This window comes from Cherax quadricarinatus, chromosome 4 (genome assembly GCF_038502225.1).
Source record: "Cherax quadricarinatus isolate ZL_2023a chromosome 4, ASM3850222v1, whole genome shotgun sequence".
Classification (NCBI taxonomy): Eukaryota; Metazoa; Arthropoda; class Malacostraca; order Decapoda; family Parastacidae; genus Cherax; species Cherax quadricarinatus.
In genome coordinates, this window is record NC_091295.1 from 74,805,561 (window position 1) to 74,828,866 (window position 23,306).

Consider the following 23,306-nt stretch of genomic DNA (forward strand, 5'->3'; position numbering starts at 1 on the left):
AATGCTATCAAGATTCTATCTGGGGAAAGGGAGGGTAGCTCCATTTCTTTGAGTCAAGAGCCCTTCGCTGGTATCAAAGCTTCCTTTTGAAGGGAACAGAGTGGAAATGTTTGCAAAAGTACCACAGCCACTGAAAAATTTAAAAGTTTTCACATTAGGCTTAATACTAAGTACTGAAGACAGCCGCTTTGAGTTTAGCTCTGCTCCTGGAATTATTAGTAGTTAACCACTGAAATGTATTTGAAGTAACTAAACTGAAATGTTAGCGTATTTTTTCTACCTTTGTTTAAATATAGTACAGTGCAATATTGTATTTAAGCATTCATAGTAAATCATTTCTCAAAGAAGAATGTCTTGTAACTTTTACATCAACAAAAAACAGATGTGACATTATACAGCCTCTCCTCACTTAATGACAGAGTTCCACTCCTATGACCCCAATGGAAATAAGCCACTTTGTCTGACTTTTTTTGGTTATCCTAGGTTCTCTATACATATGCTGTATATGATAATCTATGTAACTGTATTTGTGTATACCTGAATAAATTTTGTGACCACATAAGTAAATGAATTCATCGCTAAGTAAGGAGCATGCTAAAATGTTAGTAGGTTTGTGTTGACCATTTTAATGTCACCTTTGCACCATTTATAACATTTTTAGTATATTTTTAAATGTTTACAGTTGTGTACTGTATACTGTAATATACAGAATATGTTGAGGTAGTCAGCTCTAATATAGTACAGGGTATCTATAAAAACACGCCCTGATTTCAAACGACTGTAACATGTAACTTTATTGCAATAATCTTTCACAGCTGTAACATGTAACTTTATTGCAATAATCTTTCAGAGTTAGTAGCTTCAGATGCAAGATTTCATTTAGTTTCATGTGGTATAGGGTAGCATTAAAGGCACTCAGTGTGCACCCCTCTGGTTGCTTGGCAAACGTCAGTGCGATAGTCCAGTTCAGTCCAGACTCTCTGCAGTATATCTGGTGTTATCATGCAAACTGTTTCAGTGATTGAAATTTTCAGCTCCTCCAGGGTTGCAGGTAGTGGTGGTATGTAAACTGTGCTCGTCACGTACCCCCAAAGAAAGAAATCACAAAGAGTTAGGTCCAGTGACCTCGCAGGCCACTTGCAGAGGTCACTGGACCTAACTGTTTGTGACTTCTTTTTTTGGGGGTGCGTGAAGAGCACACTTTACGTACCACCACTACCTGCAGTCCTGGAGGAGCTGAAAATTTTTATCACCGAAGCAGTTCGCATGATAACACCAGATATGCTGCAGAGTGTCTGAACCAAACTGGACTATCGCATGGGTGTTTGCTGACCAACCAGAGGGGCACACATTGCCTTTAATGTTACCCTATACTAAATGAAACTGATAGAAATCCTGCATCTGAAGCTACTAACTGTGAAAGATTATTACAATAAAGTTGCATGTTATACCTGTTTGAAATCAGGAAGTGTTTTTGTGGACACCCTGTACATTATTTAGGTATGCATACTGGTCAGAGAGCCCATCATAAGTCAGAGTCGTCAGTAAATGAGTAAGTTGCTAAGTGAGGAGAGGCTGTATTTATGAAACAATGCATATTTCCTATTTTTCCTGTAAATGATGCTCTGATTTACCATTAATGTCAGCAGTATACAGTATAACAAATAAGTGTTGTACATTAGTGACATGCAAGTCCACTAACATTCCATCTTGGTTCATAACATTTGGTATATACTAGGGTAAGGTGCATTTTATTAGTGATTTTCTCTCTCATATTGTAGTAGCATTTGTTTGGCAATTTTTTATGTCCATAAATTATTATGACAAATAATAATTACTATGTTTAACTTTTTGATTAAGTTATTAGACTAAATATAGACTAATTTTTTACCCAAGGGGATTATGCAACTTTAGTTCACATTCCTCCTAAAATGTTTCTTTTGCTTGAGAATTTTACTTCTCTCTCCATCTTTACCCCTCCAGGAATTAAACCTGTCCTTCCCTTCCTTGGACTCAACCTGAATACCTTCCATTTTCCAAAGGCAGTACATGACCCTTACTGGTTGAGCACTTCTCATGAATGTAATAATAATAATCTTTAGCAAATCAGAAACATTCTTCAATGTAAATAAAGACATTTACAGACTAGTCAGATTCCCTTGAACTCTCATAATGCAGTCAGGGTTAAACTAATGTAATAGAAGGAATGATAACTAATTTTTTAATCTCTTGTTGTAACTTGTCAAATTATTCATTAAATGCTAATTGAAAATATTGTACTATTAATTTTTAAAAATATTTTACCATAATAAGCTAGATAGTGAGGCTCAAGTTAGAGTATGTAGGAAAGAGGGAAATTATTTCCCAGTAAAAGTAGGCCTTAGACAAGGATGTGTGATGTCACCGTGCTTAATATATTTATAGATGGGGTTGTAAGAGAAGTAAATGCGAGGGTCTTGGCAAGAGGCGTGGAGTTAAAAGATGAAGAATCACACATAAAGTGGAAGTTTTCACAGTTGCTCTTTGCTGATGACACTGTGCTCTTGGGAGATTCTGAAGAGAAGTTGCAGAGATTGGTGGATGAATTTGGTAGGGTGTGCAAAAGAAGAAAATTAAAAGTGAATACAGGAAAGAGTAAGGTAATGAGGATAACAAAAAGATTAGGTGATGAAAGATTGGATATCAGATTGGAGGAAGAGAGTATGGAGGAGGTGAATGTATTCAGATATTTGGGAGTGGACGTGTCAGCGGATGGGTCTATGAAAGATGAGGTGAATTGATGAGGGGAAAAGGGTGAGTGGAGCACTTAGGAGTCTGTGGAGGCAAAGAACTTTGTCCTTGGAGGCAAAGAGGGGAATGTATGAGAGTATAGTTTTACCAACGCTCTTATATGGGTGTGAAGCATGGGTGATGAATGTTGCAGCAAGGAGAAGGCTGGAGGCAGTGGAAATGTCATGTCTGAGGGCAATGTGTGGTGTGAATATAATGCAGAGAATTCGTAGTTTGGAAGTTAGGAGGAGGTGCGGTATTACCAGAACTGTTGTCCAGAGGGCTGAGGAAGGGTTGTTGAGGTGGTTCGGACATGTAGAGAGAATGGAGCGAAACAGAGTGACTTCAAGAATGTATCAGTCTGTAGTGGAAGGAAGGCGGGGTAGGGGTCGGCCTAGGAAAGGTTGGAGGGAGGGGGTAAAGGAGGTTTTGTGTGCGAGGGGCTTGGACTTCCAGCAGGCATGCGTGAGCGTGTTTGATAGGAGTGAATGGAGACAAATGGTTTTTAATACTTGACATGCTGTTGGAGTGTGAGCAAAGTAACATTTGTGAAGGGGTTCAGGGAAACCGGCAGGCCGGACTTGAGTCCTGGAGATGGGAAGTACAGTGCCTGCACTCTGAAGGAGGGGTGTTAATGTTGCAGTTTAAAAACTGTAGTGTAAAGCACCCTTCTGGCAAGACAGTGATGGAGTGAATGATGGTGAAAGTTTTTCTTTTTCGGGCCACCCTGCCTTGGTGGGAATTGGCCAGTGTGATAATAAAATAAAAAAATAATAAGCTGGAGAAATATAAATTGATGGAAGCCATTTTAAAGTAAGACATCAAATATTTTTCATGGATGAGACCTAAACCATTCTGTAAACTTGAGCCAGACCTGAGAACAAGCTCAACATGATAAAAATCTTTCCTGCATATAATTGCAAATATAATACAGTACTGTAAATATGGTAGTCCTGAAAATCATGCTGTTTTAGATTGATGTTGCTTCATCACCATATATATAGCATTGTTTAACCTGCATCACTCAACACCTTTTTTTTTTTTTTTCCCCCGTCATTTGAATATACATGTACACCTTCGTCCTTGGAACTAATTGTATATAACCTTCTATTGTAAATAACACTTAGTAGTTCCTACTTGAACTTAGGTTTGGATGGATAATTATTTTATTCTACAACCTTCTTTTATAGTGTCTGAATAAACATTTATGTTATACAATTTTTCTAGGCGACAGTATCATGACCAATGTCATCCTCTTATAGTATTCTTATGTTTCATTCTAAGAGTATAATATGGTAAAGTATGGCTTCAGTTCACAAAAAAGTCAACCTAGTATCCAAACAACCAACACAAGCAAGTTGACACAGCAGATCAAAACTAAGAAAGAATGTTGGCCAATTGCCGGTGTCCCTTTGGAATCGCGTTGCTTTCAAGAATGTTTTTGATTTATTTGTGATTAGCTCTATTTGAGTTTATACAAAGAAAGGAATGTGTTCAGATATTTGGGATTGGACTTGTCGGTGGACGGGTCTATGAAAGACATGGTGAATCATAGAATCGATGAGGAGGGAAAAAAGGTGGGTGGTGTATTGATGTATCTGTGGAGACAAAGAATGTTATCCATGGAGGCAAAAAGAAGAATGATGAGAGTATAGTGGTACCAACACTCATATATAGATGTGAAGCAAGGGTTGTGAATGTTGCAGTGAGGAGGAGGCTGGAGGCAATAGAGATGTGTCTGAGGGCAATGTGTGGTACAAATAAGCAGAGAATTTGCAGTTTGAAGATTAGGAGGTGTGCAGTATTATCCACAGAGCTGAGGAGAGGCTGGTGAGGTGGTTTGGACATTTGGAGGGTGTATAAATCTGTAGTAGAGGGAAGGCAGGGTAGGGGAAGCCCTTGGAAAGGTTGGAAAGAAGGGTCTTGGACATCCATCTGGCATGTGTGAGCATGTTAGACAGAAGTGAGTAAAGGCAAGTGTTTTTTATAACTTGACATGCTGTTGGAGTGTGAGCAAGGTAATATTCATGAAATGATTCAGGGAAACCAGTTAGCTGGACTTGAGTTCTGGAGGTGGGAAGTACAGTGCCTACACTCTGAAGGAGGGGTGGGGATATCTGTGGTTTTGAACTCTTGCATCAGTGCTCCTCTGGCCAGACAGTCATGGAATGAGTGATGGTGGAAGTGTTTCTTCTTTTTTTGGTCACCCTACCTTGGTGGAAGATGGCTAGTGTGGAGATGGGAAGTACAATGCCTGTGCTTTCAAGAAGGGGTTTGGGATATTGGCTGTTGGGAGTGACACCTGAACTGTCGTATCTGGGCACCTCTGCAAAGAAAGTGATTATTTTTGAAAGATGGTGAAAGTGTTTCTTTTTTAAGTAACTGCTTTGGTGGGAGATGGCTGACATGTTGGAAAAAAAGCACGCATACACACACATGAGAGAGAGAGAGAGAGAGAGAACCTCTGTATTCAGATGCACCTTTATTCGTAAGATCCAGTATTCAGAAAAAAAAAAATTTGAGAAAAAAAAGTACCAATATTTGCAAATGTCACTATATTTAGAAAGATGCATGCTTTTTGAGCTCTTTTGATTCAGTTGTTAATAATTTTGTGTTGTTTATTTTATTATTGAAAGTAAGTGATCATGGACCCAAATAAGATTAGTGAAGAAAAAACCCAAAAGGAAAGCTGTAAGAACCACCATTGAACTAAAAAAAGGAACTTATTTCAAAACACGAAAATGGAATACGTCTTGTTGACCTAGCCAAGGAATATGGCTTGTCAACATAAAAAATAAAGGTGCAATAAAAAGTGCTAATGTGGCAACAGGAGTTAACCCTTAAACTGTCCAAACGCAGATCTATGTTCACTCACATGGCGCTCTGAATATTTTAAAAAACAACATTTTTTTTTTTTTCTTTTAAAATGAAGAGCACATTTTTCTACATGTTATAAGATAAAAAAAAATTTAGGGTCTTTACTTACCGAGATGTAAAGCCGTGAAATTGGCTCTGGATGCTCACCTAACGGCAACATCAACTTTTGCCGCTTGCAGGAGTGTTGCCAATATACCTTTTTTCTCGTTTTTATTTTAATTTATATATTTTTTATGTTCTGATAATTATAATTTATAATAGTTCTTGTAATTTCACAGCCAATCTTTGTTCTGACACTAATATTAGGTACTGAAATAGTGCTCAAATAGTCATAATCACATTGACTGGTGAACATTTACACTTGCTTGGGTTATTTACTATTGTCTAGAAATATATACAAAGTTTTTATAGGTCCCAGTAATGTTTTAGATACCCTGGTATATGCCTTGAAGCATGTTGTTATGAAAGGCATCCCTATACTGTTGACAGCCCAGTGACACTTGATAAATACCCACTGCTCCAGCTAACCCTCTCTGTATTTGTTATCACTGTTACACACAAACATGTATTGTCTCTCTGTTTATCTGTCTGTCTATCTATGTTTTCCTGGAATTTTTGGGTTATCCTAGGTAATTTACACTATGTATAATTGTACTTATGTGTGCATGTGAGAAAGACACAGATATAAACAGATAGAGATATATATATATATAGAGAGAGAGAGAGAGCCAAAGCCAGCCAACCTGCCAAATACATAAGAAAGAAGGAACACTGCAGCAGACCTTCTGGCCTATGAAAGGCGGGTTCATGTCCCCCCCCTCCCCATCCTGGCTTAGACCAATGACCCACCTAGTCAGGTCACATCCACTTAAAGAAGGAGCACGACATCAGACTTAGTAGCACATGCTAGTCAGGTCCAACTTGCACCCACCCACACTCACTCATGTATTTAGCTAACCCTCACTGTATTTGTTATCACTGTTACACGCAAACATGTCTGTCTGTCTGTCTCTGCCTATCTGTCTTTCTGTCTGCCTGGAGTATAGTATATATCAAACTCCTTGAAGAATGGTGTTATGACATCTGTTGACAGCTCAGTGACATTTGATAAATGGACGCTCGGGGAACCCTGGCTTTATTTGTTTTCACTGATACACACAAACATGTTTGTCTCTCTATCTGTCTGTCTATCTTTGCCTGGAATTTTTGGGTTATTCTAGGTAATTTACACTATGTATAATAACTGTACTTATGTGTGCATGTGAGACAGAGATATCGACAGACAGATATAGGTAGAGATAGAGATAAATGGAGATGTAGACAGAGAGACAGCCAGAGACAGCCAAAGCAAGCCAGCCAGCCAGCCTGCTGAATACATAAGAACATAAGAAAGAAGGAACACGGCAGCAGGTCTATTGGCCCATGCAAGGCAGGTCCACATCACCCTCCCTACCTAGTTAAGTCACATCCACTGAAGGAAGGAGCATGACATCAGACCTAGTAGCACAAGCTAGTCAGGTCCAACTCACACCCACCCACCCACACTCACTCATGTATTTATCTAACCTATTTTTACTTTCCTCTTAAAATGGGAGTGTTAATGCGACATGGCATCAGTGAATCCCTTGTGTTTGCCACACTATTTGCTCTAACTGGCGCTCAATTGAACTTGTGCTCCCACATACTTAGGCGACTCAAGCCTATTGTGCCAAATTTGAAGGAATGAAAAATAAAATGCTTCTCTACATTTGGAGCGCTACGCATGCAAACGTAGATTTACGTTTGAATAGTTTAAGGGTTAAAATTCTTGCAGGGTTCATGTATGATTTCGTGCGTGTTCATGATGTTATTTTACAAGTTTAATTAACCAATATTCTGACTTGCAAATGGTTTGTGAAGAGTAACTTTCGGGGTCTGGAACGAATTAATCCAATTTACATTATTTCCTATGGAAAAAAACGATTAAATATTCAAAAAATTCAGTATTCAGAATGCTCACAAGACCCAGCTAATTCCAAATACAGAGGTTCTACTGTGTTTGTATATATGTATGCATGTTTTGTATTTTACAATGAATAAGAATATTGACTGTAGATGAAGAAATGAAATATTAAAATATTTGGCAGCTCTATTATGTCTACTGTTTACATGCTTGTTTAAAGTAAGATGTTAATGGACTTATATTAATTCCAGTCAAATCTCTGTGCTTCAGCTGTTGCTTTAAGCTTCTTTATGAAGTACTGAACACTTTTTTTGTGCCTCAAATTTGCTATTATACTGTATGTACACATGTAGCTATATTTAGCTCATGTAAACGCTGCTTATTGTTCTAATTTTCCTAATTTGATGTTATAATTCACTACTATGTCTTCTTATTTAGATCTCATAACATATTTGAAATTTATTTTTGTGCAATGTAGATACTGTATATAGAAGTCACCTTTCTTATAAAGCTCCTCTGTATAATGATTTCTTGTTTATGCAATTGAAAAATGTGCATCCAAAATTGAATAGCATGTAGAAAGGCCTTTTTGGTATATCATTTCATTTGGAATGTACTTTTTCATTTTCATTTGCAAGAAATTGCATGATATAGAGGAACTTTCTGAGAGCTGACTGTATATTGAAAGCTATACTCTACATCTTCCCCAGTAATTATAAAATATATTTTGATTAATTTTCATATTTTAAAAATTTATAATTGCTGTAGTGTAAATTTTTTTTAAATACAGTAAATAATGACTAAAAGTCCTTCCAGTAAATTTAATGGTATGAAAATTTAGATGATAAACAATGATTTGAACTGTTTATTTTTTAGAATTTATGAAGCTTTTTAATGAGAAAGCATAATCTCCCAACTTTATAATGGTAAAGAGTACATACTCCATAATCATTAGTTTATATGTTTTATTATTTTGATGTGACAGAGGAAGTGTACCAGCAGTACCAATACAACGCCAGCATGCCTCCACCCTCCACTATGGATAAGCGTCACCCAGGTTTCCGTGAGGAGCTCGGCTACATTCCACCACCAAATCGTAAACTCCCACCTGTTCCAGGCTCACAGTATAACACTTGTGACCGCATAAAGCGAGGTATGGTGTTTTTCAACCATAAGTTGTTAATAATGTTTAGTAATAATAGTTTTTTCTTTCAGAATATTTAATTAATGCTCAAAGGAAGTATATGATTAGTGAATTGTGTATTTTATACCTATTCATTTGGTTGTCTAATGCATAATAATTATATTAAAAATTAATCGCTAATCTACGTAGGGCATACGACACTAACACACAGAATCGTAGAATAGGTATCTTCTTGAGCAACAGCTTAAGAATCAAATGTCAATCAAGTATTTGATGAAAGTGCTATTAGAACGGTGCTCCACTTAAGTGATGCAAATACATGTTTACCAAACTTAAGAAAATTTTCATATATTGTAAGTAAAATTAATGAAAAAACACTTTTTTTTTTATTTCCTGTAGATTTACTGTACAATACAAGCTCATGTCTCAAGCTTTGTAGATGTAGGTACAATAGGGCCCCAACTTGTGATATTGGCACTTTGAAGCCAATTAATTCCTTGTGAACAAACAGTGGGACTAACTTCGCTCATGGAAATATCACTTCCAGTTAGGAATACAGTATCCGTATTCAGTAAGGATGAAATACAGTGGAACTTCGGTTTTCGTCATTAATTCGTTCCAGAAAATCTGACGAAAACCGAATTCAACGAAAACTGAAGCAGTTTCCCATAAGAAATAATGTAAATCCAATTAATCCATTCCAGACACCCAAAAGTATTAACAAAAAATACATTTTATAGAGAATTACTATAGTTTTACACACCGAAAACAATGAGAAATAAATTAGACACGTACAACTCTTGGGTATCTTTATTGAGGAAACGTTTCGCCACACAGTGGCTTCATCAGTCCATACCAAGGAGAATCTTGAAGAACAGGAGGAGAATGAGGTAATCAGTCCCTCAACCTTGAGTTGATGTGGTCAGTCCATCAATCTTGAATAGAATACGGCATATGGGCGGAGAAGGAGCTTTTAAACCGTATGGCAGGAGAGGTGCAGCAGAGGTAGGTGGTGTCACATTTATTTTTTCCCCCTCCCAAAATTCTCCCCTTCTTTCCATTCTCCCTGTATCCATTTAAATTTAAAACCTTTAAACATAAATTTTTTTATCTTAAAACCCTTTTTTGGGTTTTTTTGGGAGCTCCCCCCGGGTGGAAAAATTTTTTACTCCATAGATTTTCATTTTTTTAAAATCTTTTTGGGGGGAACCCCAGGCGGGGACCCGGGGGGACCCACGGGGATTTGGAGGGGGCCTTCTTTGAAGCCGCGGGGGGAAGGGGGGAACGCAAAAACAACACCCCCCAAAGGGCCAAGGTTCGGGGGAAATTTAGTGGGGAAAAATCTAAGGGGAAAACCCGGCAAAAATTACAGGGTTTACCAGCGGGCCCCTAAATTTTGGTTCCCCCAAAAACCCGGCGACAAAGGGCTCCTCTTTTAGGGAAAAAAACCCAAAAAAAAAGAAATCTTTTTGGACGGGTTTCTTGGGAAAAAAAAAAACAGTGGGTGGGAAAACTTGGAATCAAAAGGGATGACGCGGGGGAATAGGAAAAAAATTAATTTTCAGTTTAAAAAGGGAACATTTTAAAGGTACGTGGACAAAATCTTTTGGGGGTAAAAGGAGCAAAGGAAATCCTCCTTCAAAGGGGACACAATTTCCCGGGGGCCAAAAACCACCTGGGTTTTTTCCTGGGATGGGGAAAAAAACTAAAGGCCTTTGGGTGGCCGGGGGGAAAACATTTAAAAAATCGGAAACCCGGCAACCCCAAATTTGCTTTGGGTGGAATGAGACTTTCCCGTTAAAAAAAGGCATTTAAAATTAAATGATTTTGCCCCATGCCCCCCTTTCCAAAAAATCCGGGCCATTTTTCTAAAATTGGGGCCCTTAAAAACCCCTAAAATTTTGGCCCCCTGAAATTCCTGCCAACCCCTTTTAAATCATTTCTCCCAACGGGTTTTAAAACCCCTTTTGTTTTTAACTCAAAGAGAAAAATTTGGGCTTTTTTAAAGCCGGGGGTCCCAGGGGGGACAAAAAACCCAAAAAGTTTTCTGGGGGGCCCTTTAATTTTTTAAAAAGAAGGTAGAAAAGTTTAAAAAACAAAAAAATAAATCAAAAAACCAAAAAAAAAAACCGGTTTTTCCCTTTTAAACTTTTAAAATTTTTAAAAACCAAAGGGCAAAATTTTTAAGGAATTTTTCCCTTTTAAATTAATTTTTTTAAAAATTTTTCCGTTTAAGACAAAAATTTTTTTAACAAAAAAAATTTTTTTAGAGAATTTTTTATAGTTTTTTTGTTTTTTAAAAAAATTGGGAAATTAATTTTTGTTTGGGAAAATGGAAAATTCAGTTTTAAAAATTTACTTTTTTTATTGGGATTTTGGGGGTTAAAAAAGTAAAAGGGGAGAGGAGGGGGAGGTTATTGTTTAAAACCCCCTTTTCCCAAAAGGATTTTAGGTTAAAAAATTCCCCCCGGGGTTCTTCCTCCCTTTGTTTTTTTTAAAAACTGGCTTTAAAAGGGGCACTTTTAATTTTGTAACCAAAAATTTGTCCATAGAAGGTCTTTTTCTGCTTTCTAAAATTTCCTAAAGGGGGAAAGGAGAAGTTTTGAAAGGGGTTGCAAAATGGGGAAAGGGGGGGTTAAAGGGGGGAAAAAAATTTCTCCAAAAACTTTGCAATTTTTTTAATTTTAAAAAAACCATAAACTTCACCTTTTTGAAAAACGATTTTAAATTTGGGGGGAAAACATGGGGGCCCAACTTTTTTTCTAAAAAAAGGGGAATGAAAAAAAGGGGGCCCTTGTTGGGGACCCTTTTAAACCAAAGAAAACCCCAAATTAAAAATTAAATTTTGGAATTTTCCCTTTGGAAGGGGAATTTCTCCTTCCCCCCCCTTTTCTTCCCCCTTTCAACTTTTTGATTTTTAAGAAATCCATGTTGCGGAAGTGAGGAAACTTAAACTAGGGGTTTCGGAAATGGCCAGAAATTTTGGAAAACGGTTTAAATTAAAAAATTGCTTTTGGTTTCAAAAATTTTTTTAAACATTTTTCCTTTTTGGTTTTTGGAAATTACTTATTTGGTTTTGAATCTTATTTCTTTTGGTTAGTGGCAAAACCAACGGTTTAGTTTTGAATTTTGAAAAAGGGTTTAATTTTTAAAAATTGGTTTTTCCCAAAGAATTTTAAGCTGGGTTTTTTGTTGTTCCCATTTGAAAAAAGATTTTAAAATTTTAGGGGTTTTTTCCCCTTTTGGTTTTAAAAAAATTTTTTACAATTCCCATTTTTTTAAACCCCCTTTTTTTCCTTTCAAAAAACCTTTTTCTAACGTGTTTCCCCTAATTTTAAATTTTTTTGGCATTTAATTTTCTTTGCCCCCTTGTGGTTTTTTATAATTTTTTTATTTCACAAAAGAAAAAAAAAAGGGAAAATTTAATTAAATGTTTTGGGGAAAACTTAAAAAGGTGTGCCCAAAATTTGGAAAAACCAAAGTAAATTTGGTTACAAATGCTTGGGGGAATGTTTTTTTTGGGGTTTTTGATTTTGGCAAAGCTTTGGAACCTTTTCCCCGGGGCCCCCTTTTAACTCTAGGGGAAAAACCGAGGGGTTTGAAAACCGGGCCAAAATTTCCAAAAAGTTTTTTGAAAACCCCGAATTTTTCCCAATTTGAAAACTGGGGATTGAAAACCAAGGCTACCATGTTTTTGGGGGTCTTATCATTCCCAATAATTTTCCAAAGAAAAACAAAAATTTTAAAATAAATTTTCTTTTTATGTCGGTTCCTGAACAGAACGGGCAAAGGGGGTTAAAATTAAAATTGGGGAACAAAAATTAAGCCCCCCCAATTTAAAGGTTGAAAAAAAAAGGTGAAAACCAAAAAAAAATTAAGAAAAAATTTTAAATTTTGAATAAAAGGGTTTCCAACTTTAAAAAAATTTAAATTTAAAAATTTTTGAGTTCTTGTTTTATTACTAGGAAAAAACCTTAGAATTGAAAAGGGGATAAAATAGAATTTTATAAAAACTTTTGGGTACGGGTGTTGGGGAAAAGGGGGGCCCCCCTTTCAAAAAATACCATTAAAAGGGGAAACCCATTGTTTTTGGGGAAGTTTTATATTAAAAGGCCTTCTGCTTATGCAGTGGTTTACGGCCCCCTTAAAATTAATTTCTTAAGTTTGGGTAAATTTTTTTTTTTCAACAAATTTTCCCTTCCCACCAAACATTTCCCAAAAAAAGGGAAATTTTTGGGGTTTTAAATTTTTTTTTGGGCCGGAAAAATTTACACCCTTTCTAAGGCGGGTAAAATAATTTAAACAATTTATTTAAAAATTTTTTTTTAATTTTTTTAAATTTTCAAAAAGCCAATTTTTCCCCAAAAGGTAGGGTCCCCTTAAAAGAAAATTTAAATCTTATTAAATAAATTTCCAAAAGGAAGGGTTTTTTAATCGTTTTTAAAAACCGGGAAAAATTTTAAAAATTTTCCCCAAAATAATGAAAACCCCCAATTAACCGGTTCCGCCCCAAAAATTTCCCAAAATTTTTTAAAGGTTACTTTTTTACTTAAAAACCCCCAAGAAAAATTAAAAAAAACCTTTTTGGGGGTTTTTTTCCTTTTTACCTTTTTTAAAACGGGGTGTTGGAAGTCCAAGGGGGAAAAATTTTTTTAAAACCCCCCCAGGGGGGACCCCTACCCCCCCTTTCCCCCCTGGGACTTCCTTTCCTTTTTTTTTTTCGGGTTTGGGTCCTTCCCATGCCCAACCCCCCAAAACCCTTTTTCAGCCCCTCTGACCAAATTTTGGAACCCCGGTTTTTCCCCCTAACTTTCCAAATTCAAATTTTTGGATTATTTTTCCCCCAAAATTTCAACTCACCCCTTTTTGCCCCAGCCTTCCCTCGCTGCCAACTTCTTTTCCCCACGTAAACACCCATAAAAAAAGGGGAAAAAAATCCCTTAAACCCCTTTTGCCTAAAAGGGAAGTTCTTTGTTTACAGAATCCAAGGGCCCCACTCCTTTTTTCCCCCATCAAACAATTTCCCTCACTTTCTTTGTTTTCCATTTGAAGTCCACTCCCAAATTTCCTGTAATTCACCTTTTTCCATCTTCTCCTCCCCCCCATTTAATTTTCCCCCAAAAAACCAATTTTTTGTTTTCCCTTCAAAACCTACCCCTTTTTTCCCCTTAAAAAATTTTCTTTCAAAAAACCAACCAAAAACCAATTTCTGAAATTTTTCTTCAGAATTCTCCCAAAAAAAAACAAAAATATCACAAAGGGGGAGTTTTGTGAAAACCCCCCCATTTGTTGTGGGCCTTTTTAATAGGGGCCTTTTCCAAACCCTCCGGGGGATTTAAATTTACAAATTTTCAAAAAAAAAATTTGAAAACCCAACCTTTCAGGATTTTGGGCAAAAAAATTTCCCTTTCCTTTCATATTTTTCTTTTTTTTCCAAAAAAACTTAATTTCAAAAAATTCTTACTGTTTTTCCCCATTTAAATTACCTCCTAAATTAAATTTCTGCAAAATTCCCACTTTCCCCCCAATTTATGTTAAAAAAGAAAAAAAGGGATTTTTCCCATTAAAATTGAAAAAAAAGTTTACTTTAAAACAGGGAACCCCCTTTTAAACCTTTTTATTTATTATTTTTTTTCCCCCAATTTTTAATTAAAAAATTAAAAACCCCTTTAAAGGCAATAAAATTTTTAAAATTTTTTCATTTTTTTTGTCCTTTAAAAAGGAACCATTTTCCCCTTAAATTATATTCCCTTTATAAATTAAACTTGCAAACCCTCCAAAATTTTATCCCCACCTGTTTCTTTCCATTTTTACTGGCCCCCTTCCCCCTTAAATTCCAAAAGTCTGTTTTTTTTTAAAACCCCAAACCCGGCCTTCCCCCACCCAAAGGGGGGTTTGGCCCTAAAAAAATAAAGTTTTTCTTTTAAATTTTAAAAATTTCAAAAATTTTCCTTTCCCAAAACCTTTAAATCTTTAAAATTTTTTTTTTAACAAAATAATATACTTATGTGAACTTATATTTTTTTTGGGGGGCCAAATCAACCCCTTGTCCCCCTCAAAAAGAGAAAGGGGGGGGTTGTGTGTGTGGGGGTGTGTGTGTGTGTGTGTGTGTGGGTGGGTGGTGGGTGGGGGGGGGGAGAGAGTGAGAATAAGGGTGTGTGTGTCTTTCATGCTTTGGGTGTTTTTTTTTCCCTCGGGAGATGCAGGGCCCAGAAGAAATTAAAATGATTTACAGCCCTTTGAATAAATATTAATAGTATTTAGCCCTACTCAGCAGTAGTTACTGTTTTTTATGCTCGGGTGCCAGGGGTATATATCCCCTTTTGAATCTGTATTAGTCCTTCCTCCCCCCTGCCCCCCTTTCCCAGGTGATTTTTCCCAGTTTTGCCATTAGGTTTATCCTCAGAAATCCCTATGCTGGGGCAGCATTTATTGTTTTTGCATTTGTCCCCGGGGAATAATGTCAGGACTTCCCAAAAACCTTACCTTTTTTTTGACACTATTCAGAAAAAGTCCCCACATTCTACCAATAGGATCAATGTTTGGGTTTTTGGGGCTGTTTTAAATTACCCAAAAAAAACCCCCTTCCTCAAATTCCTCCCCAAACCCAAAAAGGGGTTTTTGCCCCCCTCCAAGAACCATCACTTTTCATGTACCCTGTTCCACCACACTATGTGAACCTATGTACAAAAGGGCCCCCCAAAATTTTGGGAAACCCAATTTTGTAAATATTTAAAGTAACTCGGTCTGAACATAAATTTTAAATTTCTAAAAAACCATCTATCCCCCTAACTTAATATACAATACTCAATACTTAAATTTCCCAAAAAAATTTTCCCAATTACCTAAATCTTAACATTTAAAAATTTAAATACCCGGGGGTTCATACATAACTTAATACTTCAAATACAGTAAAAAATAAGTACCTGTACAAAACTGTACTGCCTTAGACCATATGTGGCATTCTCATCCCAAACTACCACCAGTTCTCAAATTATTTTCCCCAATATTATAACTTAAAATTTACTATTGATATAAAAACCTACAAAATACTCTTAAATTGCCCCAAAATGTAATACCCCCCAAAATTATAAATTTTGGTTGTAACGCCCAACTTACAATGATAAAGTTTTTAAGTTTTAAACCCCCTTTTGACTTTTTTGGGTCTATATATATACGTTTCCCCCACTGTTAGGGGCGTTTTTATACGCATAAATTTAGCAGCTTCAAATCAAGCAGGAAAACCCGGGGGCCCCAAATGGGGGAGAATGGGTCTGTGGGTCAGTGTGCACCACAAAAAATTCCTGCAGCAAAAGTGCATAATAAAAAAAAAAAGATTTTTTTGGTTTAAAAACGCCCTTGGGTGTATTTCGATAGTATTTATCGTTGTTTTCCCTTTTTTTTCATGGTCTTGCATGAAAAAAGGGAAAAACCCTTCAAAAAAGAAAAGATGTTTTTTGATTAGTTTCAAAATGAAAGAAACCCGGAATTGGGCTAAAAGAGCAAAATTTCCGTTTTTTAACCAATGTTCAAAAAGCAGATCACACCAAAATCCAATACACATAAAAATGGGAATTTAATTTTCTTTTTTTTGCTTTTTTTAAAATAATGCAGTATTCGCCTAACAGTAAATTTTGTATTTTTTAAGGAAAAAAAATAAAAATAGAAAGAATAGTAATATTTTTACCAGAAACGTGACAATGAACGGGAGAATATTATTTTAGTCCCAAAAGAATGTCTACATTTTTTATTCTCCCCCATTTTGAAATTGGCATTTTTTTTAATTTGCATGAAATTCCCCGGGGTTCCCAATTTTCCCCAAACCATTTTATTGGGTAGTTTAAATCGGTAAATGGGCGGTTTTGTACTCAACTGGTGGGAAAAAAATGGAGTTCTAAAGAAATAGCTATGAGTTTGGTCAACTGGAACAAGGTTGGCCAAAAACAGGGCTCAAAGTTGGGGAAATCCCCATGCATGTATGTCACCGAGACCGCTAACTTCACGGGGTGAAATTTCCCCATGATTTTTCACCAAATTTCATACTTTTGGTGCTTTACCATCGGGAAAATTTCCCCTTTGGGCAAAAAAAAAATTTTTTTTTTCCCAAAAATTTTTTAACATAGAATGCCAGTTTCAAAGGGGGCCGAACAGTAAAGGGGTTTAGTCTGTGCCATTAATTTGGTCTGCCCATAACCCCAATGGCATGATAGTGGTTTTTTGCATTTTCCAAGTCATTTTTTAAAACTACAGAATCTCAATGTAAACTTGAAAAGAAATAAAATTATACTGTTTAAAGGCCCCACTTTAGCCCCTTCCCTAACACTTGAAATTAGGGGCCGGGGCTCATTGTTAGAGGGGTTTCCCAAATTCCCAAACTAAGGTTTGGCTGCTAGGGCTTATCCATATATTCAACTTCTATAGACTTGGGAACTTCTTTCTCTGCACTCCCATCTTAGATGCTGATTTTCTTTCGGGAAATTTTTTTGAACCCCTTCAAAAGGGATTTCCCAGCCCCCAAGGTCCGGTCATTTTTCCCTCCCCCCAAGTTTTTTTTTTTTAGTGCCCCCAATCATCCTGCCTTTTCATCAGCATTATCCCCCGCTTTCTTATGATGATAAAGTTGGCTGGGTATTTTTTGGGCCATTGTTTGATGTAAATGCATGTTTCTGGGTAGCTTCTGGAGCCTCCTGCTATAGTGGTGCTTATTTTAGTAGGGGATCACACTTTCTGGTTTCTTTTTGGCGGGGCTGTCAAATTTTTCCAGGTCTATCAGGGGCTGTGGGGGAACCCTTTTGCATCTTTTTGGGCTGTCAGTTTTGAAGAAAACCGTTTTTTAAAAGGGGAACTTTTATCGAAACCTTTTTAAAAATCTAAAATTTTTTTTATTCACCATTCTGAATGATTTCTGGGGAATATTACAGTAACAAAAAAAAAAAAATAAATTTTTCCCAATAAAAACGGGGTTGGTGGTTGATATAGCCCAAATCTCAATTTATCCGGGACTGTGTAAACGGGAAAAATTGCTACCCCTAACTAACAACTATAAAAGGGAATTTGTAAATTTTTCAAAACCCAAATCTGAAAAAAGTAAATACAACATTTTTCCTTTTTTAAAAATCTGGGGTTTGGGCTGTCAAATTGGGTTTTGGGTATCCAAACTTTAAATGGACCACCTTATTTTTTTCCCAAAGGGAATTATATAGTATCACTTTTTTAAAAATGCTAATTTTTATTTTATATGGCCCAAGATACCCAAAAGAGCTGCAAGTCCCCCCTACCAATACTTTTACATTTTGTATATTATTTCAAGTTTTAAAGGGTGTGTTTAAGGGCACTGATTGTAGTGCAAAAATATTTTAGCAGATTGCACAAAACCTTGATATTCAACAAATACATTTTTTAAAAAGGGAAGCTTCGTCAGCCCAAGGTTGGGTAAAATGATCCTCGAACGGGTTTTTTTAGGTACTTTAAACCCCGGGGTTTTTGGCCCGCGCTTTATGGGGCCAAAAGGTTTGGTTTTGAACCACGCATTCAACCAAACATTTCCTTAAAATCCATTGTTTTTGGTGGTTTTTTATTAAGTGTGACTGTGAAATAAGTCACCATGGGCCCCAAGAAAGTTCCTAGTAAAGTTCCTTTGGTAAAGAAAGTGAGAAACACGATGGAATTTAAGAATGAAGATGTGGAGAAGTATTTGTTGTGGATCAGGGAAAAACAGTTAACGGGAGATAGTGTATCGGAGATGATCATTTGTGAAAAGGCAAGGCAGTTGGTCTTGGCTTTTTCCAGGACATCTAAGCCTGGCCTGGCTGGATCTTTAACCCTTTGACTGTTTTGGTCGTGTATATACGTCTTATGAACCAGTGTTTCGGACGTATATATACTCGGTAATTCTAGCGGCTTCAAATCAAGCAGAAGAAAGCTGGTAGGCCCACATGTGAGAGAATGGGTCTATGTGGTCAGTGTGCACCACATAAACATCCTGCAGCACGCAGTGCATGAGAAAAAAAAAACTCCGTCCGCTTTTCTGGATTAAAACGCCGACTTTGAGGTGTATTTTCGTATGGTATTTATCGTTGTATTCTCATTTTCATGGTCTCACATGATAAAATAGAAAGCATATTGCAGAAATAGAGGTGATTTTGATTAGTTTCATGATGAAAATGACCTTGAACTTGAGCTCAAAGTAGCGGAAATGTTCGATTTTTACCAATGTTCAAGAGTAAGCAAATCACACCACACATCCAATACACGTCAACTGGGGAGTCTAATATTCTTTCACTAGTGCACTGATATTATTTATACCATTTTTACAATGATGCAGTAGTCTGCATAACAGTAAATTTTGTATTTTTTTGTATGAATAAAAAATCAAAATAGAAAGCAATAGTAATGTAAGAGGGGCCTTTGAGACGTGACTAATGAACAGAGGATATGTTATTTTAGTGCCTTATCACCTAATGCCAATGGCATTAGGTGATAAGGAGAGTAACAGGCATAGTGGAGGAACAAAAATCAACAGGAAGAAAAAAGAGAAGGGAGGGTTTCTGAAAATATATTATACTAATAGTCGTAGTGCAAGAAATAAGATGGACGAATTGAGATTAGTTGCAAATGCGGGTAACATTGATGTTTTTGCCATAACCGAGACGTGGTTTAATATGAAAAATAGGGACATGCCTGCTGAATGTCACATTCAGGGTTTTAAATTGTTCCAAGTAGATAGAAGTACTGGGAAGGGGGGTGGGGTGGCACTCTATGTCCGTGATCATTTAAATTGTTGCATAAAAACTGGTATAAAGTCTGAAACACGTACTGAGTCTGTTTGGGTAGAATTTTCAGAGGGGCATGAAAAATTTATTTTAGGCGTGGTATACCATCCCCCAAACTTGAATAGAGACTGAGGAAGACTACTCTGGGAGGAAATTGTTAAGGCCACAAGGCATGATAACGTAATTCTAGGGGACTTTAACTTTAGTAATATTGATTGGAATTTTCAAAACCATTCATCACATCTGTCAGACACTGCAACATCATGGGATCTTGGTACAAAGACTTCAACGCTTGTCTAACCTTTGGACGATGACCTATTTACACTAGTGGCAGGTCCCACTGTGATCCTGCCTCTTCCTGCTTCGATTCATCTGACTACAGTATATAAGCCACCTCTCTGGCCCTATGCTGTACTTCCTACAAGAGTGATGGACTGAACACATCGATTCCAGGTTGAGGAACTGATTACCTCAAACTCCTCCTCTCCTTACCCATTTCTACTTTGAATTGGAGTGATGAAGCCACTGTATGGCGAAATGTTTCTTCAATAAAGATTCCCATATGTTGTGTAAGTGTCTCAATTTTTGAAGGAAACCCTTGTTAATAATTTAGAAATTACAGAGGAACTCGGCACAAGCAATCACAAATCAATTACCTTTAGCATTGGATGGAAGTATGATAGTAGGGATAATTCAGTAATGGTCCCAGATTTTCGCTTCACAGATTACAATGGGCTTAGAGAACACTTATCTGTGGACTGGGGTAACGAAGAGAGCTATCAGTATGACAGCTTTCTTAACGCAATACATGCTGCCCAAAGGACATTTATCCCATATAAGGAAATTAGATCGAATAGAAATGACCCCAAATGGATGAATAATAGGCTCAAATATCTTTTACGACAGAAAAAAGGGATTTATAGGCATATCAAAAGAGGTGAGGGTCATCTTATGAATCAGTATATTGACATTAAGAGGGACATTAAAAAGGGGATAAGAAAAGCTAAACGGGACTATGAAATTAAAGTTGCTGGGGATTCGAAAACCCAAAATTTTTTTACAGGTTTATAAAACAAAAGTTAGAGATAAGATAGGTCCCCTTAAAAATAACTGGGCATCTCATTGACAAGGAGAATGAAATGTGCTCTATTCTTAATAATTATTTTCTCTCGGTCTTCACTCAGGAAGACACTAACAATATCCCAGTAACTAATTTTTATAATGGGCCTGAAGATGAAAAATTATGCAATATCATAGTCACTAGTGAAGTGGTTATCAAACCGATAGACCGGTTGAAGCAAAATAAGTCCCTGGGCCCTGATGAACTTTTTTCAAGGGTTCTTAAAGAGTATAAAATGGAACTTTGTGAACCATTGACTAATATTTTTAATATTTCTCTTCAAACAGGTGTAGTGTCTGATATGTGGAAGATGGCTAATGTAATTCCTATTTTTAAAGCAGGGGACAAGTCGTTACCATCAAATTACCGCCCAATAAGCCTAACCTCAATTGTAGGCAAATTACTAGAGTCAATTATAGCTGATAATATAAGAAGCCATCTTGATAAGCAAAGCTTGATTAATGACACTCAGCATGGATTCACGAATGGCCGTTCCTGCCTAACTAATTTATTAACTTTCTTCAGTAAAGCTTTTGAGGCCGTTGATCATGATAAAGAATTCGATATTGTTTATTTAGATTTTAGTAAGGCTTTTGATAGAGTACTGCACCAGAGACTGTTTAAGAAAGTGGCAGCTCATGGCATTGGGGAAAAAGTACTGTCATGGATCGAGTCATGGCTCACCAATAGGAAGCAGAGAGTATGCTTAAATGGGGTTAAATCTGAGTGGGGATCAGTAACAAGTGGCGTTCCACAGGGATCAGTCTTGGGCCCGTTGTTGTTTATAATATATATCAATGACCTTGATGAGGGAATTACTAGTGATATGTGCAAATTCGCCAATGACACAAAGATAGGATAATTGATTCAAACGTAGATGTCATGGAACTTCAGGAGGATTTAGACAAACTCAATTCCTGGTCAGAAAAGTGGCAGATGCAGTTCAATGTAGATAAATGCAAGGTTCTGAAGCTCAGGAGTGCCCATAACCCTAGTACTTATCAGTTAAATAATGTAGAACTTAGCCATACAGATTGCAAAAAGGATTTGGGGGTTATGGTAAGCAGCAGTCTTAAACCAAGACAGAAGTGCCTAAGCATACGTAACAAAGCAAACAGATTACTGGGATTTATATCGAAGTGTAAGCAGCAGAAGTCCAAGCGGTTATTTTACAGCTTTATACATCATTAGTAAGGTCTCGCCTAGATTATGCAGCTCAGTTCTGGTCTCCATATTACAGAATGGATATAAATTTGCTAGAAAACATCCAGCGTAGTATGACGAAATTAATACATAGCATTAGGCATTAGAATTCTTCCGTATGAAGAACGATTGAAGACTCCTAAACTACATTCACTTGTAAGACAAAGAATGAGGGGAGACATGATTAAGTGTATAAGTGGAAGATGGGTATTAAAGTGGATGTAAATAAGGTTTTGAGGATATCCCTTCAAGAAAGAACCCACAATAATGGATTCATATTAGATAAGTTTAGATTTTGAAAGGATATAGGAAAGTATTTGGTTTGGAAACAGTGTAATTGATGAGTGGAACAGTCTACCTAGTAGGGTTATTGAAGCTAAAACGTTGGGCAGTTTCACATTTAGGTTGGATAAATGCGTGAGTGAGAGGGGTCGGATTTGAGTGAGACTTGCATAATGAGTAAGTAAAATCAAAACTTATTTCTTGAGCAGCATTGAAAATTGAGTTGGGCAAATATTTTGTTAGTGGGAAGGATTGTAAAGGACCTGCCTAGTGTGGGCCAACAGGGCTGTTGCAGTGTTCCTCCTTTATGTTCTTATATTCTATATGGAGTTTGTTATATTATTTAAGGTCACTTTTTATATTGTATCTTTATATATGCTTCTTAACTGTTGTATCTGAGTGCCTCTGCAAAAACAGTGATTATGTATGAGTGAGGTGAAAGTGTTAAATGATGATGAAAGCATTTTCTTTTTGGGGTCACCCTGCTTATGTGGAAGATGGCCGACTTGTTGAAAAACTATAATATATATACAGTGGACCCCCGGTTAACGATATTTTTTCACTCCATAAGTATGTTCAGGTGCCAGTACTGACCGAATTTATTCCCATAAGGAATATTGTGAAGTAGATTAGTCCATTTCAGACCCTCAAACATACACGTACAAACACACTTACATAATTGGTCGCATTCGGAGGTAATCGTTATGCGGGGGTCCACTGTATATGTGTACATACACATACATACAGTGGTACCTCGGGATATGAACAGCTCAAAACGCGAACAATTATGTAAGTGTATTTACGTAAATCCCTTTGTAAGTGTATTTTTGGGGGTCTGAAACGGATTAATCTAATTTATATTATTCCTTCTGGGAACAAATTTGTTCAGTATCGGCACTCAAACAGCCTTCTGGTACAAAATAAGTTCGTATCCCGAGATACCACTGTATATATATATATATATATATATATATATATATATATATATATATATATATATATATATATATATATATATATATATATTATATTATATTCATTAGGAGTTTATAATTAAAAATTATTGGAATTTACATTGTTCTATTTTTGAGCAGAAGAAACGGCTAAGAAATGGGGGCTATAATTAAACTGATGTTTTTATTGCAGCTCTAGATGAATGCACAGTTAGTCGGTAGATTCATTTACTCATTTATTCAA

The 23,306-nt window shown here is 36.5% G+C and overlaps 1 protein-coding gene across 1 annotated transcript in view; it reads left to right on the plus strand.

Moving 5' to 3' along the window:
• The window catches only part of Dscam1 (Down syndrome cell adhesion molecule 1), a gene marked incomplete in the record, with an annotated part of 1,133,347 nt that overhangs the window by 951,040 nt on the left and 159,001 nt on the right, over positions 1-23,306 (plus strand).